At 39.1% G+C, this 19,386-nt stretch overlaps 2 long non-coding RNA genes across 2 annotated transcripts; one reads left to right on the top strand and one right to left on the bottom strand.

Annotated features, from left to right (window-relative positions):
• The first annotated feature begins 9,948 nt into the window (after nucleotides 1-9,948).
• Nucleotides 9,949-11,104, top strand: LOC309720555. Its single transcript, XR_014280512.1, has 2 exons — nucleotides 9,949-10,269; nucleotides 10,856-11,104. It is a non-coding gene; the product is annotated as an uncharacterized lncRNA (long non-coding RNA).
• A 2,013-nt stretch (nucleotides 11,105-13,117) lies between these two features.
• Nucleotides 13,118-18,279, bottom strand: LOC309720556. Its single transcript, XR_014280513.1, has 3 exons — nucleotides 17,200-18,279; nucleotides 16,941-17,036; nucleotides 13,118-15,967 (listed from the first exon to the last, which is right to left on the bottom strand). It is a non-coding gene; the product is annotated as an uncharacterized lncRNA (long non-coding RNA).
• Between the last annotated feature and the right edge of the window lie 1,107 nt (nucleotides 18,280-19,386).

Genomic DNA, 19,386 nt, shown 5'->3' on the forward strand with positions numbered 1-19,386 from the left:
AAATGTATTAGGGTGAAAAAAAAAATCATGCTGGATATCTATACTGAAAAAAACTTTTCAACATACCGTTGCCTAGCCTCCACAGGTGTGTGTCCCTCAATAGATATAACTCCGCAGACTATCAGTGACCTACCAGCAAACCATCCATGTTCAGAGATGTTACAGGCAGCTTCATGTTCTCCAAATCTGTTGCATGTGCTCAGGGCGAACCTGCTCTCATCTGTGAAAAGCACAGAGCACCAGTGGTGGATTCTGGTTTTCTATGGCAAATCACAACTAGTACCACTCAGTGAGAACAGGGCCCACTAAAGGATGTTGGGCCCTCAGGCCACCTTTATGAAGTCTGTTTCTGATTGTTTGGTTAAACACCTTCACAACAGGATTCTCACAGTGCTCATCCTGTTACTCCTTGCACAAAGGAGCAAATACCGGAACTGCTGATGGGTTAAGGACCTTCTACAACCCTGACAAGCTCTCCTAGAGCAACGACCTGTCTCCTGGAATCTCCTCTGTGTTCTTGAGTCTATGAGTCACAGCAAATCTTCATGTATGCCATGTGCAACCTCTGTAGGGTTCATGTATTCCTATGTTACCAGCAGTGAATTGTCCCTAACCAAATGGAAAAAATTGTCAGTGGCCTTCACCTGTAGATTTCCTATTTTGGGGGTTGTCTTATTGTTGCCTCTCTAGTGCATCTGTTGTTCATTTCATGAACACCAAAGCAAATGAAACTGATCCAAAACCTCTGATTCTTAACTGAGCAGATGATGATCTGTAACGTTTGAGGAAAATACTTGCTAAAATGGTTACTTGACTGGCATTTTGGCCTCTTTGTCATGTTACTCCAGCCATTCTGGATGCTTTTTGGGGGATTTTTTTGTTTTGTTTTTTGCAGGGTGATGGAGTACATATTGTGAGTGCTGTAGCCATGGAGGTGTGATTGATCTGCAGCAATATTCAGGTGGGTGGTATGTGTCAGAGTGCCATCCATATAAATGCTGGGTCCAAACATTTCGGAGCAAAATATTGCATTGTTATGGAAATTAGCGATCTTATTCACCTCACCTGTCAGCAGTTTCAGTATGTATAGTGGGCGGATGCTGTGTGACATGGCACAGGGGTGAAACTGAGAACACAAACAGGGCTCCAACCAAAATATTGGCCCTAGGAAGACTTTGGCATTTAACTTAACACAGTTTATAGATGTATTAAAATAACAACAAACACACATGTACCAATGCTTAATTTCATATTTATGTCTAACATAATCACAAGGATAATAATATACAACAGTTAACACACTGGAAATAACTTTCACAGCATTTTTGTAGTACTAACATTAGTACGTTAGTTCCCCTACGTGTAGGATGTACAGAAAGGACCAATGATCCTTTGTACTTATAGCTTTCCTTCTGACTTTCTCAAAAAAAATCTTGTCTACAGTTACCTCACACAGACTTTCCATATTTCCTGGAATTGCTTTCAACAACTTTGGAGAATTTCTCTGTGGGTTATGGCAGCAAGAGAAGTAGTGATACAGACAGGTATAGCAATAGCATAATGAGACAAAGATAGTGACAGCTTTTTTTTCCTAAAAGAAAGGATACGTGTTTTACTCAAGCACTGCATGTCTTTTCAATTGCATCATGGTCTATCAGAGGTGCTGCTGTGGATTTCGATTGCTAAATGTCAGTGCAAACCCTAAAAGCCTATTATTATGTGTCATTGTCATCAGTACAAAGGCTGCAAACAAAATGTTTTGCATCGCATTAAAACTGAGAAAGGACTCAAAAGTGTAACCACATGACCAACAGTTTCATTTCAGCAATTTCAAGATTTTCTACGAGTACAGATTTCGTGCCATTTTGTTTTGGTATTTTCTTAAGATCTACAATCTACATCAAGGAGTCTCAGTGTTATTTTGCATTAATAACTGTATTTATAATTTCATAATTTTGTCTCCTTTGATGACTGTAAATCACAACACATTTAAAATGCTTAATGTTTCATTTGTATCCCTGTGAAAAGTCAGTCATGTTTACACATTTGAATTACAGCTGCACAGGGTCATAAAATAAACATGAGGCAGTCTTATTTATAATGAATCTGTGCTTTAATTTGGATAGTGAAGAAGCTTTCTGCAGCGAATACTGAATTTCAGATTTCCTCATAATGTGCTCCTGACCAAGCAGGGAAGACTAGAAAATCAGTTACCTGAAGACACATAATGTACCAGTGCTGGACTGAGTGGTATAACATGCCTAAAGGGGTTTTCATCTCTTCAGTCTTTTCAGACTCTGCTGAACAGAGCTGTCTTTTACTTTATGTAAAAGTCTTTGTGTTGACAGTTATGATAAGAACCTCAGTGAATACGAGCTCACTTAAAAATCACTGCACCTGCTCCCTGGATTCATTATTATACATCTGAAAAATAGATGAATTTTAATGATGAATGCGAACAGATGAAGGTTATAACACAATGCAACTTGGTTAGAAACACTCATATGTTCCAGCACTGTCACGCAGCTAGAAGTTGTAGTCAGTAAGGCGAGAAGCGAAAGGCAACTCTTGGGACATGCCGGCCCGAATGATTGCCTCGCACTAAACTGTTAACACTCTCACGGGGAATTAAATGCGCGTATGGAAGTTTCCTCTGCTAAAAGGAAACATGCAAAATCTAAAACAGGCTCTGACAGTAAAGGTTTCACTGTTTAAATGCTGTTAGCAGGTTTGTTCTGTTTAGTGTGTTAAGAAAATGATAAGCAGTCCAGCAATGAATCATTTCAGTCAAAATGCAAAGCATGTTCCATTTAGCGACCGCGGCGGTAAAACAGTCCCAAATCAATGCTTTCCTTTGTTAAGTGCGCAACCACAAACTTTTCCTTCCCCTCAGGGGTGAAACTGTTTTTATTTCATTTTTTGACTATGAAAAAGTTTTTAAAGTTCTTTGCTTTCCCCCCCGTCTTTCTTGTTTTTCTATCTCGGTAGCAGACTAGATGCATCTCAGGAGTAAGACTCTCCTTCAACAACAGGGAATAGGGTTACCTATATTTTCCAAAGGCGGCTTACCTAGTTTTCACAACGTTTAAAAACTCCATTTAAAAAACATCTACTCACAGGAAACAAAGTGTGCTTTATGACAAAAAAACGTAGTTGTAACCAGACAGCTATGATATACACCACGAGCAGTGGCATGACACCTTGTGCATGTGTAAGACGTTGGTCACTGTGAAGAGCACATTAGATATTAGTACTCAGCTCTAGCGTGTTGCTCGGGGTTTTCAAAGTCCAGCTGTTTTTGATTTCTTCTCACTGCTGTCATAATTGGCATTTCTTTTAGATGCAGCAGACACCTGCACAAATATCTCAAACTCATCCAACATGCAGACAGACTGGAACAGAATTTAAAGTAAGAAAATGATCTTAACAACAAGCAGAGGGCAGGACAACTGACACCAAACAAATAAAATGTTACTATGTACCTGCTGGATGTGTAAAACACCAACTGCTAACTAACAGGTCACCCCCCCCCCCCTTTTTTTTTTTTGTTTAGACAGATGGCACTTAAATCCAAAATGTAATACGCTATGTTTAAAAAATGTATTTGTTTACACAAGAAACTGTTAATTATTATTATTATAAAGATTTTTTTTTTAGAGAGCAATCTCTCCCATTTTGAACTGTGATTTAGTGGAAGAGTTATTAAAATGGCACCAGTTATTTTATAGGATGAAATTGGTGTATGAAGCTTTGTGTTAGGCAGGTTTATTAGTGTCGTTCTTTGTTGAGTCGCAGCACTCGCGGCTTCAATAATATCCACGCACAGATGTTATTGAAGCATTCTTAAAATTATTCTGGAGAACCCCAGAAGAGCAGCTTTTGCTAAAATACAGTAGATAATTGGGGTCTTATATAAAAAAAAGAAAATTCTTCCACTAATGAGGGCGAGATGTAGCCGAAAGTTCTGGAAGAAGTAATACAGCTGGACCTGGAGGTGAAACATTTCTATTGAAATACTTTTTCTAAAAAATACGTGTACATGTCCGCATTGCTTGTAGACATAAGTCTAAACATGTTTAAACAACCTTCTAACACTTTAAACCCTGAACCATCAAGTAAATTCCAGAAAATTCTCCTTTTTAATAGTGTTCATTCATTTATTTATTTATTTACTTAATTATTTGATTTTGTTTGCAGTTTATTTCTTTAGAATTTATTGTGCAATTCAAAGGTTTCTCAGGGGGAGACGTAAACTTCTCCAAAAAAAAAAAAAAAAAAAAAAAAAAAAAAAAAATCACAAAACCTCATGTTTCAAATGTGATATAGTTGGTGTTACATCTCTATAATCTCTATAAACAGATATTTTCAAAACAAGATGTACAGAATCTGTAGGAAAGGGATAACACTTTACAGACATACATTCTATTAATACAAAACCACTGAATATTCTTTTACAACTTTGTTTTTTTACTGAAAAAAAGCCGTTAATATAAGTGAATTTGTGTTAGATTTCCCTTCCAATATTCTATTTTTACCTGTTTGTCAAAGCCTGTCTTCTTAGCATATAAAAAAGTTGATAGGGTGTGAGCACTGACTGTGAGAAGTTCTGGTTCTTTGTGCAAATTAACTGTCTTTTTTGGGTTATAGTTAGCATATGCATCAGGACTAGTGATAAATACATATTTTTTGGGACACAAACATGATTATTCCAGAATAGTTCTATATCACCCTCTATTACATTGCAATTAATGATAGTAAACCTTGCCAATGCTAAATTGCGAATATTTAGTCAATGTTATAGCGCCATCTAGTAGCAACAGGAAATCAGCAAGTGGTAATACACATCATGTTGAAATTTTAATTGTGGGTTCCACACATGGTATGCAGCAACATGGCATATTATTCTGTGCGTTTGCTCGAGGAAAAAAAACACCTCGTGTGCATAGGAAGTGCTAGTTTGTGCAACAGCCAATCACAATCCTAGATAGCCACACTGCAGCATGCTTGAGTGTGCCAAGGTGCAAATGCCTTATCATTGCTGCTTGCAGATTTAATTTACATTATTTATATAAACAACAGGAAGTTGTGGTTGGGCTTTCTGCTTGCTATACCAGAAGCACCAAAATGTTATTAGTGGTTCCCAAAGCAACTCCTCTGGGTTCAAAAAGACATCCTTTTCTATAGAACTATACATTTATGGTTTATAATTTCAGATAAGGTGTAAATATAGCGTGATATTTATTGTGTAAATTACAGCCCCAATTAGAGTAAAAAAAAAAAAAAAGGACAATAAAGCAGGCTTTGTGTTCTGGTAAGCCTAAAGTACATTGTAACGTGCAGCATGCAGTGTCCCTTAGTTCCTCAGTTAGTTCCGCCACGCTCGTCATCACATCCAGTTTCTTAACACCAAAATGATGAAGAAGAAAACTCTCTCCTTGAGACTTCACAAGGTGACTTCACTCACCAGTGGTTGATGTTACTGTAATATATGTTGTCTATGGTCAAGACGAGATGAGTGCCCAGACTGAATGTCCACTAACTGCTGATTTTTGATGTTTATAGGAGAATTTCTAATTACTGACAAAAACACTTTTAAATTCCTCATCTGTGTACATTGAAGTATGAAGCGCTAATTGGCAAGGTTAAAATAAAGTGTGTGAAAAGCTCATTTTAACAGAACGCATCAGAAAAGAAAAAAATAATCATAATGTGCTGAGCCTTCGGGCTTGTGACACTGACAACCTCTGATTTCCTCCACACATTTCTGCATTCAGCAAATTCCCTCTGCAAACTACACTGTAAAGTGCTAAAGGGTCCCAGGAGTGCGATGTTCATTAAATTGGCTCTACTATATGTGGTAAGTAAAACTTTATAGTCTACATTTCACTGTGAACAAGTACCACTTTCCCTGTCATGTGGAAACTCACACTTACTCCGACTGTTTCCTGAGCTGCTGTGAAGCAGGCAGTTGTGTGAATGTAACCCAACCAAGTCAGGATTTAAAGGTTGGTGTGAGGTTCTTCTGTATTACGTCCCCCCTATGAAGCCCACGCATTCAAGGGCTCTTTAGTCAAACCCTTGCAAAGCACAGTTCAGCCACCCCATCCAGTGATGCTGCATGTTTTACTTGAAGAGGATCTTGGCATGTTCTCTGCATTGTCTCTGTGTTCTGCCTTAGGCACAACAGCTTTATGGGGCACCGTGCCACAGGAAAGGATTAATATTAATTCCTTTCCAATTACTCAGAGATTACGCAAGATAATGCAAATAGTGAGTCTTTCAGGTCTGTTTTACTTCCTACACAGAAACACAAAGCCAAAATCTGCCATTTGGAGCAGGATTGTTTGATGCAGCGATTTTCTTTCCCTTTCTGCTTGTGTGCACCTTTGGCGAGAGAGCTTTTTCTCTGTGCTGGTGAAACATGTGAGTGTAAGGGTAATCACATCTGGGAAATAATGCCACTGTTAATGTATAATACAACTAAAACCTCACCATGAATCTGTCATCAAACAAAACTTCAGTATTGATAGAGCTTTTTTGACTTGACACCTCTCAGCGTCAGAGGCGGAGCGGGAGGAGGGGGGCGGCTTACTGGGCTTAAGCCAGAGTTGTTTTTTCAGAAGTCCGGGGTCTTTTGGAGTGTAATTTCTTTTCATAGTTACATGCCTGGCTGACAACTGTATAAAACAAAAACTACACACAATATTCGAAGCACATAGTGCACGCTGTGGGAATTTACGACTGTGCGTCAATTCCCCCTAATATTGGTATGATCCGAGCTCAGACATGAGGGGGTGGGGGGAGCTGCTGCCTGCCAGTACGCTGTTGGAGAAACGCAGCCAGGCAGACAGAGGAGAACTGAAGTTTGACCAGGTAGCAAAGCAAATCATTCGTACTGTACAAATAATGTAAATATGACGGTGAATCACAAAAGATTGATATCAAACTGATCACTTGACCCATATTACGTTACTTGCTCTTCGAGTGAATCAACAAATGGCGAAACGAAAAGCCGAACAACAACAATGCTGTTTCTTTGGAGTCTTAGCTTACATGCGTGTTTATTTCCTATTTTCAGTTGTTACCCTCCACGGCTAAATAAATCGGTTTCAGTAATGCACTGATATACAAGAATGGACATAAGGAGCTTCTTTCAAAGAAAAAACTCTGGTAGATGTTATTTTATATATTATGCTTTGTATGTTGTTTAGTATATTTTTATGCAAAACAAGAGGAACTTCAATACACAGCAGTATATTCACAGTTTAAACCAGATATTTACAGACACTTTATGGAAAACACAAGAACATTTTTTTTTTTACTGTACAACATCAATTTAGAGTAAACTTGTTTTGTTTTGGATAAATAAATATTGAAATATCTTTTGAATTAGTTAAATGTCAGAATAAAGAGAGACAGACCTGTCTATTTTTATCACTTTCATCAAATTTAGGAGTACATATACACTAAGTTTATTGTTAATTAATAAGAAAACTCCAGACGATTCCATTCTGAGCTGAAGAAGCTTCTGATAGGTTAGTAGAGTCCATGTGAGTAAACAGGTGGCACACCTGTGGATGCATATAAGGCAAAACACAGAGCCTGTTTCTTTGACGTGGGAAAATCAAGAGATGTCAACCAAAACACCAGGAAAAGAATTGTGGAGCTCCATAAGTGTGGCTCAATTTTGAATACAATTTGGTGCCATTTACAATTAAGAAATACAGATATTTGTTAACTTTAAGAGTAAAGAGAGAAACTATGTTTTTTATATTTATCAACCTAAAAAAATAAACATTTAGTCTGATTTGATGTTACAATTAAAAAAAGTATTTGTGTTTTTATCTGAAGAGTATGTAAATATCTGGTTTCAACTGTATATTTGATGATGTTGGTGTTTGGCTTGATTGTCAGCACAAAGAGGGAGAGAGAGAGAGAAGCAGAGAGGGAGAGAGAGAGAGAAGCAGAGAGGGAGAGAGAGAATGACGACAGAAAAGAGATGGAACAAGAGCAGGTGAGACAGACATGTTAGTCAAATGGTCGTTTACCAAAAGTATCACCGTATCATAGGTACTCATCGTACCTAGTGTTTCTTTTTAAGTTTTTTATTTTTCAAATTCTACAATTATTAAGTTCTGCAGGCTTGTTTGCACAACAAGGCTGAATAATTATATAAACTTTTCTGAATCTAAATAGTGGACTTTGGTAGAAATAAAAAATAAGTGTAGTGCAGGTCTATGATTATTTTTAGTGCTACTATCATCTAGTTCTGATTCTGGTTCTGTCTTGGTTAAGTCCTAAGTAGTCCTGATTTTGAACTGTTGTAGTCCTGTTTTAATTCCAGATCAGTTCTTGGTCTGGTTGAATTGGGGTTTAGTCCTCGTGTCTTGATACAGCCCCGACTTTGTTCTGCCTTGCTGCTTAATTAAAAAACTAGTTTAAGGTGTCCTGCAGATGTGATATATATATATTTTCCCTATATGAAGTCATTCTTTTTTGAACAAAACTCTAAGCCCTGGGTGTATCAAATGTCTGCCTCCGCCTCTGCTCAGCGCTGCACAAAGTTTTGCCTAGCTGAATGTCAGCCTCCGGGGAAGTATCACAGGGACCATTAGACCAAGAAAAAAAAGAGGTCTTCAAGCTCCATTTAGAGCCTTGTGCTGCTGATGTTTCGGTTTGCTTTTTTGAAGCCACAAGGGTCTCTGCTAGTTGGGCTGGCATGCCCTGAAATGTTTCACACTGGCAGTTAATCACTTAGATCTCAGCAACAAAACCAACCAGGCAAAGTGAGAAAGAAATACATAAAAGAGCAGAAAGAGCATGACTGAGAATAGACACACAGTCTACAAGGAAAGAAATACTGCACAAAATAAAAAGGTAAATATTGTTATTGCAAGTAGCCAGACCTTCTACATTTTATTTTCTGTTTTTGTGATACATATTTCCCAATATAAAAACCTACTTTTCATTAGTACAAACATTATAGCATACCTTCAATAAGGAGATCAGGACATAGTGAGTCTCAAAACAACAAAAACCGTACACCACGCTGCTGGCATTGGACCAGCTTCTTGTTTAAGCACCTTCAGACTAAGTCCCTGCTTTGAACTAGCAGATAAAAACAACAGCCAATCCCTTTAAAACCCTGCAAATCACAGACACTATTTCACAGGCTTTACAGCATCTAAGATGAGAGCATGTTTACTGACCTCTCGACTGAAGTTGTCACAACACCATTTAGATCTCTACAAACCAGCATCTCTGAACACAGATTGTTATAATATCAACACGTCATCCAGTTTGTCCATTTGTCCAAAAATGTTAGGGGGCCAGGGACCTTTATGGGAAAAACAAATCTTCAGATTCAAGGACTTGTGGCTAAGTCAAATATTTCTCTAGCTGAATGGTTAATAAGCCAAGCTATGCAGTAGCAGGAACGGTGAAATGATTCCATGACAGATTTTCCCCTTTGTGTCTCAATCATATCAAATGATGAAAACAACATCTACAACTACATCCACTTGATATAAAATTTAAATGGTAAATGGCCTATATTTGTATAGTGCTTTACTAGTCCCTAAGGACCCCAAAGTGCTTTACACACCCAGTCATCCACACACTGGTGATGGCAAGCTACATTGTAGCCACAGCCACCCTGGGGCGCACTGACAGAGGCGAGGCTGCCGGACACTGGCGCCACCGGGCCCTCTGACCACCACCAGTAGGGTGAAGTGTCTTGCCCAAGGACACAACGGCCGAGACTGTTCAAGCCGGGGCTCAAACCGACAACCTTCCAATTATAAGGCGAACTCCCAACTCTTGAGCCACGATCGCCCCAGCCGCCCCAGATTAGGTGTAACTAAATCACATAAACTCTTGGTAAACTCTTACCACCTCACAGCAAGAAGGTCCTGGGATTGAATCCACACAGCAAATTCAAAAGTGTTAAGTGTTTTGGTGTTAATAGTCTTCTTGCAAAAGTAGAGTTAATTTTACTCTAAGCAGAGTCACATTCTTTGAATGTAACTCTGAGGTGTAAAATGATAGTAGTTAAAATCGAGTGTTAAAAATGAGTGTTTCTCTGTCAAATCTGGAGGTGTTACAATGGAAACATTAACTCTTGACCTCTTAACTCTGAACTCCTACAGGGGCTATGACACCAACAGAGTAAATTCACAGACTCCGCCCCCAGCACGGCTCCAATCGAAGCTGAAGTGAAGCCGTTTCAGAACATTTTGCTCTACATATTTGAGTTGTTTGCCATGCTTGGTAAGTCATTTTTTCAAAGATTGTTTCAATTATTTCTATTAGTTTTTACTTCTGTGGCTCTTTGGAGTTGAGACAAAGCTGTGTGAAAGGCATTAGCCATGTTGCTCGCTGATAGCATAATATTCTGTTTTAGCTAGCTGAAAGGTATTGTTTGCGGGCAAATACCACAGCACTGAAAAAAAGCTTGCATGTGAATTTTCAGTCAAACCTTTGGTCAAATACGCCTAAAACAATGTCTAGAATGTGAAATGTTGGTATAATGGTGCTACTTGAAGCCTGAAAACGATCGCCCATAAAAAAAAAACGAGCAAACAGCAGTAGCTGACGTCCTGACTGGATTCTACGTTAGCATAGATCCCTCCAGAGTTTTGTGCACACGGTTTAGGTAAAAATGAAAAAGGTTGAGGTTTTACATTTAGTTCAGTATTACCTGTTGCCTGTGTCTTTGTCTTTTGGGAAAATACTTTACACAAGTAATGGCTCAAAGAGGATTCCTTTTTTTTTTTTTTAACTGTGCTGCAATTGTTTACTGGATTATTTGTGCCATTAATTAGTGTCAACTAATTTTTATTCAATCTCCGCACAGGATATGCTTGTGAAGATGGAATATGGGGGAGAGCAGATGTGCATTGAAGTTCCACAAAGAGATGAATGAAGGACATGCATATTGTATTGAAGAAATAAGTGATGAGAATGCTGTTATTTGCATTTACCATGTCAGACCTTTTGATAAACAAAATTCTAATGAAAGTGAGAACATGTATACTGTTACATTTTTCAGAAAATGTTTTGAAATTGTGGTGCACAGTTCAGAATAAATGTTTTTCAAAAACCATTGCATCTTTTTAGTAAATGTTTATTTCCAAAAGAAATTTCTAGAAGTTCAGAACAGGAAAATTCCTGCTTTTTAGAATGAATTAGAAGATAACTCTTACGTAGTTAAACTAAAATACTCTTTGAGAGTTAATATATAAACTCTTAACACCAAGTGTTAAATTATCAACTCCAGACAGATTTGGTGTTTAACACTAAATCAGAGTTAACGTACCAACTCTCCAAAAAGAGTTAAATTAACACTCTCTGGTGTGGACCCATATAGACACTTTAATAGTGTTGAAATCAAATCCGACAGTGTTAATTTGGACATGCTGGATTTGCTGTGCAGTGTGGGGCCTTTCTGTGTGCAGTTCGCAAATTCTCCCCATGTCTGAATGGGTTTTCTCCAGTTACTCTGGCATCCTCCCACAGTCCAAAGACATGCATGGGGTTGGATCTATTGGTGATTCTCAACTGACCTTAGGTCAGAGTGTAAATGGTTGTCTGTTCTATGTGTTAGCACTAGGGATGGGTATCGTTTAGGTTTTATCCGATACCAGTGCCAAACCGGTACTTTTGAAACTGTGCCGGTGCTTAAACGGTGCTCAAACCGGTGCTTAAAGAATGGAGAACACAAAATTGGTCCAAAAACCTCTCATGTTCAGCTGTTTTTTTGTAAAAAGATAACAATGTTAGCCTTTTCTGCAGCTATAGGGGATTTATGGCATCACTCTTGGCTGGAAGCAGTGCTTAAACAATGGAAAAAAATACAAACTTTGTCTAAAAACCTCTCATGTTTAACTGTTTTCCACTTTTTCTTTGGTCATTTTAGCCTTTTTGGCCAGGGTGAAGGGAGTATCTGCCATCAAACAAGAAGACAGCCACATGTAGCTATGATGATGTTTGCTAGTTCACCTTACATGCATTAATGTAATAACGTGGTTAGCCTAGGGCTGCTCAATTAATCGAATTTTAATCACGATTACGATCTGGGCTTTCAACGATCATTAAAAATGACTGAGCCGATTATTAGCCCCTCCCTCATTTATCCGCGACACCTTATAAACCGGTCCGTGGTGCAAAAAAGGTTGGAGACCGCTGATTAAGAGGACCCGAGGGAAGCTCGGAAAGCTAAGCAGAAGTTATTTGGAGAGGAGAGTGACTGCCGTTGGTTGAAAAGAGAGGTAAAAAAAAAAAAAAAAAAAACCTTCAGTGGTGTTGCACACTATTTTATATTATTTTTTAAAGTCATTATTCAATACATTGTTATTGTTAACCCTTTAGCCGGTCAGAGCTGCACGCTCAGTTTTGTGTAACTATTTTTAAATCCCTGTAGAACCTGAACCGTGTAAGCTAGCGCAATATTTTGTTTTACATATGAAACCAGAGGAGTTGTACTTACATCTTATGCCATCAGCTTGTCCTCGGTCACGGTTTCCTTCCACATAAAGCTTTGCAAAAATTGCATAAAAAGCACTTGCAGCAACAAAAACATAATATTCCAGAAACACGCTTTGCTGATCCGATCAGCTGTTCATAACACTTCCCACAGTGAAACAGACGTCAGCGCGAACTATGGCATGTCCGCCATTTCCTGCCTGAAACCGGAAGTGACGTCATTTTCGTGGAAAATGTAGTTTTTTTACTTGTAGGCCTTAAAAGCCTATACTGGTCATGTTTGACTTTTCTGAATAGTTTCTGGGATGCTTAGAACTCGAATTGCACTGCTGGAAATAGTTTATTTTGATGCACCTGCTGTTTTCTTTGCAAATTTGCATCATAGGATTGTTTTTGTTTTTCCTGCAGTATATAAAAATTGGTGTATCTCCAAAATAAAACTATGAAGACACTCAAAATAAATTTCCTGTTGTTGTAAACTATTTTTTGCAACTTTTTTGTATTTAAAGTTTTGAGGGATAAGCCTCTTAAATTTCTCCAAGTAGAAAATATGTAAAAAAAACAAAAACGATTTTCAATTTTTTTGTAGTTTATTGCACTTTTTTGCAATTAATGTAGTTACTATGGACTTAATGCATACATATTATTAAAATATGGGCTACAACAGTTGTATACCAACTTCAAATGCTCCCACAAATGGCACTACAACATGTAAAAAAATAATATAAGCTCTGGCGGACTTGGTTCTATAGTAGGTCTTAAAGGGTTAAATAAATATCGTCAAATAATCAAGATCTCAATTTCAGTGAAAATAATCGTGATTATCATTTTTGCCATAATCGAGCAGCCCTAGGTTAGCCTACTCAATGTAAATTCACACGAACAACATTAAGCTACTCACGCAGAGAAGAACGGCTGCTGCTGCTGCCATCATCATCCGTCATCATTTCTGCTACAGTGGCAGGGCTAGGGGCCAGGACTCTACTCTTCAGGTTTTTGGGGGATGTTGCTAACTCCGGGTCCGATAACAGGCACCACACCCGCAGTAGATGTGTGAGGTCTCACAGCAAGCTATCAAATACGGTGCATTTTTCAGCTTTTAAAAAAAACGCTATGCGTCGCCAGGTGTTTCATCGGATTTGAGCTGTTACCTCCTTTGACAGTATCACAGTATCAGCTTAAAGCACTTGTTGCAGGCTGCTGAGTTTGCATCTTTTGCTGTGAAGTATAGCCAGACTTTTGACCGCTTTGCCTTGGGCATTTTTAATCTGTAGCTCTGCCCTAACAGAACGTACGTACCTGGCCCCGCCTACTATCCTCGGAAACGTAAAATGATTGGCTAGAATCTAAAGTGTATCACAGCTCTGGAAAAAAAAGCACCAAAATAAAGCACCGAAATAAAGCACCGAAATGTGCGCTGCTTTTCGGTCTGGTTACTACCGTTTATGTCAGAACCGGTGCCATCATGGCACCGGATACCGGTACCCATCCCTAGTTAGCACTGTCACAGATTGGTGGTTTGTCCAGGGTGTACCCTGCCTCTCAGCCCATGACAGCTTGGATAGGCTCAAAAAACCCCTGCAATCCTGAACTGGATAATAGGAAGAAAATGGACAGATGGAACTTACAGAATCTTCATGAATTTCATTAGTAACACTATTAACTGCTATTTGATGTAAAAAATGGCTGCTGTGAAACATGCCAATTGTCCCAGTCTGTATATATATATTTGCATTTTAATGAAACAGCACAGATTACTTTCATGACTCCTTGGTTATGGGTTGTTGACTATTGGGGGTCACTATTGGTGCATTCCATTTGATGTTGAAAGTTGTCATTTCTGTGTTCCCAGTCAGAATTTTCTGGAAGTCTGGAAGCCAAACTCCCAACTCACAAAGTCAGCACAGCCCTACCGACTTCACAATGTAAGATGGCAGCAGTGTATGTAAACAGTAAAACTTGTAATCTGCGCTGCCACTGTTTTGTCTTTATGACTGCCTAAATAAGCCATACGCAGAGCACTGACAAGCCTCCATCCATGAACCTACAGCAGCTGTGTTTTGAGTAGGGATGGGTATCGTTTAGGTTTTATCCGATACCAGTGCCAAACCGGTACTTTTGAAACGGTGCCGGTGCTTAAACTGTGCTCAAACCGGTGCTTAAAGAATGGAGAACACAAAATTGGTCCAAAAACCTCTCATGTTTAACTGTTTTCCACTTTTTCTTTGGTCATTTTAGCCTTTTTGGCCAGGGTGAAGGAAGTATCTGCCATCAAACAAGAAGACAGCCGCATGTAACTATGATGATGTTTGCTAGTTCACCTTACATGCATTAATGTAATAACGTGGTTAGCCTACTCAACGTAAATTACACACGAACAACATTAAGCTACTGACCCAGAGAAGAACGGCTGCTGCTGCGGCCATCATCATCAGTCATCATTTCTGCTACACTGGCAGGGCTAGGGGCCAGGACTCTACTCTTTGTGTTTTTGGGGGATGTTGCTAAATCCGAGTCCGATAACAGGCAACCCACCCGCAGTAGATGTGCTCGGTGTGAGGTCTCGCAGCAAGCTATCAAATACAGCGCATTTCTCGGCTTAAAAAAAAAAAACAAAAAAAACAAAAAAAAAAACGCTATGCGTCACCAGGTGTTTCATCGGATTTGACAGTATCAGCTTAAAGCACTTGTTGCAGGCTGCTGAGTTTGCATATTTTGCTGTGAAGTATAGCCAGACTTTTGACCGCTTTGCCTTGGGCATTTTTAATCTGTAGCTCTGCTCTAAAATAACGTACGTACCTGGCCCTGCCTACTATCCTCGGAAATGTAAAATGATTGGCTAGAAGTGTATCACAGCTCAGGGGGAAATAAAGCACCGAAATGTGCGCTGCTTTTTGGTCTGGTTACTACCGTTTATGTCAGAACCGGTGCCCGGTACCCATCCCTAGTTTTGAGTGCAAAAAACAAGCTGCATTGCACCGTTTTGCTAGAGATGCATCAATAGTTCTACCTAGCAAGACACAGTCTTTTATGACTAATCCCAGCTTGAGAAACAGAACAGTGTTTCAGCATAGTTAATTGTTGAAAATAGAATTTTCAAAAATAACTATGAGAAAGTCATACATGGTACACGTAGATCTTTCGAACAAACTCACAGTCCTGTTGGCAGAAAAGCTAACAAGTCTGCAAACCTTTTTGGCTGATGAAAATTCCTGAGAATAAAATGCCAGGACAGAGCAAACAACAAAAGGTACATTCAGCTACTGGTTTATTTCCCAAGGGATTGCCACAGAAGATGGAACTGCATGTTTGATTTGGCAGAGACTTGATGAGGGATGCCCTTCCTGATGCAACTCTGCCATTTATCCAGGTTTGGGACCAGCACTGGAGTACAGTAGCTTGTGACTCCCTGAGGCTGGGTTTGTATTTCTTCCCAATCTTGAAATGGGAACATCATTGTGTTAACCGCTACATCGTGGTGTCACTAGGGGACAGTAAAGAAAGAATGAAAGAATGAATGATATAGATATATCTATATCTATCTATCGAGAGAGAGAGATAAATAAAAATCATTATTATTTCTTATTGTGGGTAATTTCCACTTTTAACAGTTTTGTTTTTGTTGTCATCAACTCTACAATACATTTTATATTTTTCTGTTTAATCAGAATTACTTTATTGCCCTGATTTTTACAGGACAATCGTTTTATTTCCATGCAAGATACAATGCAAGGTGTACTGATGTAGCTTATGGTGAACTACATTTATATATAGTTCATAAGAATAAAGCTAGCTGTTTTTAGGAGAAAAAGAGAGAGAGCACCATGCAGGTATTCAATGGAAAATGGTGGTGGCAGGGAGTACAAAGTGTGCACTGGGTTTTTTGTTGAAGTGCTGAAATAAAGACACTGCTGGTTATAGTATCTGCCTGAGTCTCTGGTTGCAGCTTTTAAGTATTGCACTTGGCGTTTTTGGAGCTTAATGCATACATGTTTTAAAGATCTCCGCTTTACATTAGTGCAACAGGATCACAGGAGTGGGTTTTAAAAAACTGCAGCAATACCTGACACAAATCATGATCTGCTGAAGGAAACAGAACTCTGTTCTACCTTATTATCTACTATCTACAGTGAAAATGAATGTGCTGTAGTACGTCATATGACAAATTATAAGTACAGCACTGCAGATTGGAGATTTAGGAATCTAAGATTCTGCGAATATAATGACATTTCAGATAAGACACACTGATAATTGCCAATGCCTGATTCAAATCCGAGTGCCCTGGGATCTTTTCTGCCTCTTTGCCCATCTTTCATCAGCCTTGAAAAATAAAGCCAAAAATACAGCTGTAATAATAGGGTGATGATAAAAAACAAATAGCCGGGCCGATGCCAGTTTTTCACTGTGGGAAAGTTAATTGCCAGTTGCTATTTTTGTACAAATTCCTTTCCCCTGACCTTATGATCTCGGATCTGATGCAGTTGCACAGACACTGGGCTTCAGAAAGCATTCTTGCAACTCAACCCACATGCTTTGCCTCTCCTCCGAATCTCCTAGGATTTGAAGACAAATGTGTTTGCAAAAATTTGAATCAACATAAACCAAAGTAAAAATGATGATCAATAATTAATATCTGTCTGCTTATTATATAATGTGTGCGAAAAAGAAAAAAAGGCAGAATCTCCATTGCTAATGCAAAACCCTGAAGAAACTTACAGTGATGGCCATTTCAGATGAAGAACTTCATGCCCTTTTTATATCCACACACATACACACACAAACTGCTTCTTGCCCTAACGCATTAACACAGATGGACTGCCATAAATGCACAAACAGGAACCCAGCCGACCTCACACAACACTCATCAGGCTCCACCCTGCCGGCACAGAGAGAAAGAAGGCTGAGCCCGGAGGTGGAGAATAGCAAAAGGCAGAGCCAGTGTGGGATAGTAATACTACTGCTCTGCTCTGCTCCTCATCTGGCTCGCCTGTGGTCAAAGCCCATCCGTTAGAGTGCAGGTCACGCACACCCAGGAATACAGATGGGCTGGTGAGTCTTTCTGCCCTGCCACTCAATGATTTAAGGGGTGAGATTAGACAAGAGAAACAACCTGGCTATGAATGAGCAGAGAGTGATCTGTGTGCTGCGTTTGTTTGGACAAAATGCGAATGTATTTGTGTTTACACATTTGTTATGCAGCACATGTGCCGTAGTGATGGCTCTTTGTTCAGTGCTTATATTGCGAGGTGTTTGCAGGGGTGTGTGTATTCTTTCATGTGCCTGGCCTGGCTGACGGTGTGTGTACCTTCAAATGTGCGTGTGAGTAAACAAGACACCGGTGAAAGCATTCATTTAGGCTGTAGAGCACAGTTTGCTGTGGCAGCACAATAGGGCGGCACTAGTGGACAAACTGTTTGAATAAACTCTTTGTAGCGAAAGCTAAATAATCCCAGGCTTGTACAGAAATCAGTGCGTGCTGGCTCAGCTTTGTGGCCAATGCAAAATTCCTCATTCAGTTGACAGTGTGATGCTCAGGGTTGATTCTTGGTTCCCCTGCAGTTTCAAGATAATGCGCTCTGTTCAGCTTCAGTGTTTAGCCTCTGACTTAATCTGTCTTGACATATAAATTGGAGAGCACAAGAGAGAGGGAGTTGGTTTTAACAGCAGTGGCAGAAGTTAACAAAATACATTAACTCCAACACTGTCCTTAAGTACAGCTCGGACACACTTGCACTCCAGTTCACTCCATTTCTACTTCCTACAATTTTTCCGCATTTATAGACACATGTTATATCTAACTTGACTGTAACTGTTTCTTTAACAAATGACTGACTCCTGAAATGTTTCGTAAGAATAATCCAGTAAACCAACATAAAACGTGACCTCCACAATAAAAGCACAAAACGGTTAGCCACACACTGGGGCGGACATTTGGTCCGATTGCATTAAATGTGGGCACAAAACAATTTCAGGATGTTATTGATGTTGCAGTTAGGTCCAGAATTTGATGGACAAAGAAACAGTTTTTTTGTACTTTGGTGAACCTCCACTGTGGATTTTAAATTGGCAGACATGCAGCTTTAAAATCAGGGTGGGGGGGGGGGGGGGGCGGGGGTCGTACCAATAAAATAAAATTTAAATAATAACTGTTTAGTAATTACAGCCATTTTTATGAACCAACCCCCAGAGGTCAAAAATTAATTGCACAATTGACTGACAAGCAGTTTCATGGCTAGGTGAGGTCTGTCCCTTGTTACCTCATGACAAATGAAGCAGACATAATATCTGAAGTTGATTCAAAGTGTTGAATTTATATATTCTTTTCATTTTAATTTCAAATATGTAGCCCGGGGACATGTCAGTGTACGTGAGGGAGCCCATCATTGGGCTGAAAAAAACAAAATAATATTGTTAGAGACAGAGACAAAAATTTTGCTTAAATCAACAGTCCAGTCTGCTCTTCAAAATAATTAATATACCTCAGGCCAGCTCTGGCCAGCTGAGCAACACCAAAGGGCCTGAAAAACAGCAGAAGAGAATTAAAGTGCATGATAGCAGAAATATTTCAAAAGTTAAGAAGGAACTTTTTTTACAGCATCTTACCAAGTCAAGAACAGTCTGGAGGAGGGAGGTGTATCATTGTCAAGGTCTACTACCAAGAGATGCCATCATGGAAATGAAAATTCAAAAAGCAAAGAAACATCATGTGAACTTCTGAATAAACAAGGCCCGCTGAGATCAGATTGGAAAACATCTACAGGAGTCTGCACAGTTTAATTAAATTAAAAATTTAATAAAAATAACCTTTGAACAGATGAAACTAAGATTAACTTGTACTAGAATGATGGAAAACTACGGAACTACGGAAACTAAGGAACTGCTTATGATCCAAAGCATGCCACC

This window comes from Aulonocara stuartgranti (assembly GCF_965226115.1).
Source record: "Aulonocara stuartgranti genome assembly, chromosome: 13".
Taxonomy (NCBI): domain Eukaryota; kingdom Metazoa; phylum Chordata; class Actinopteri; order Cichliformes; family Cichlidae; genus Aulonocara; species Aulonocara stuartgranti.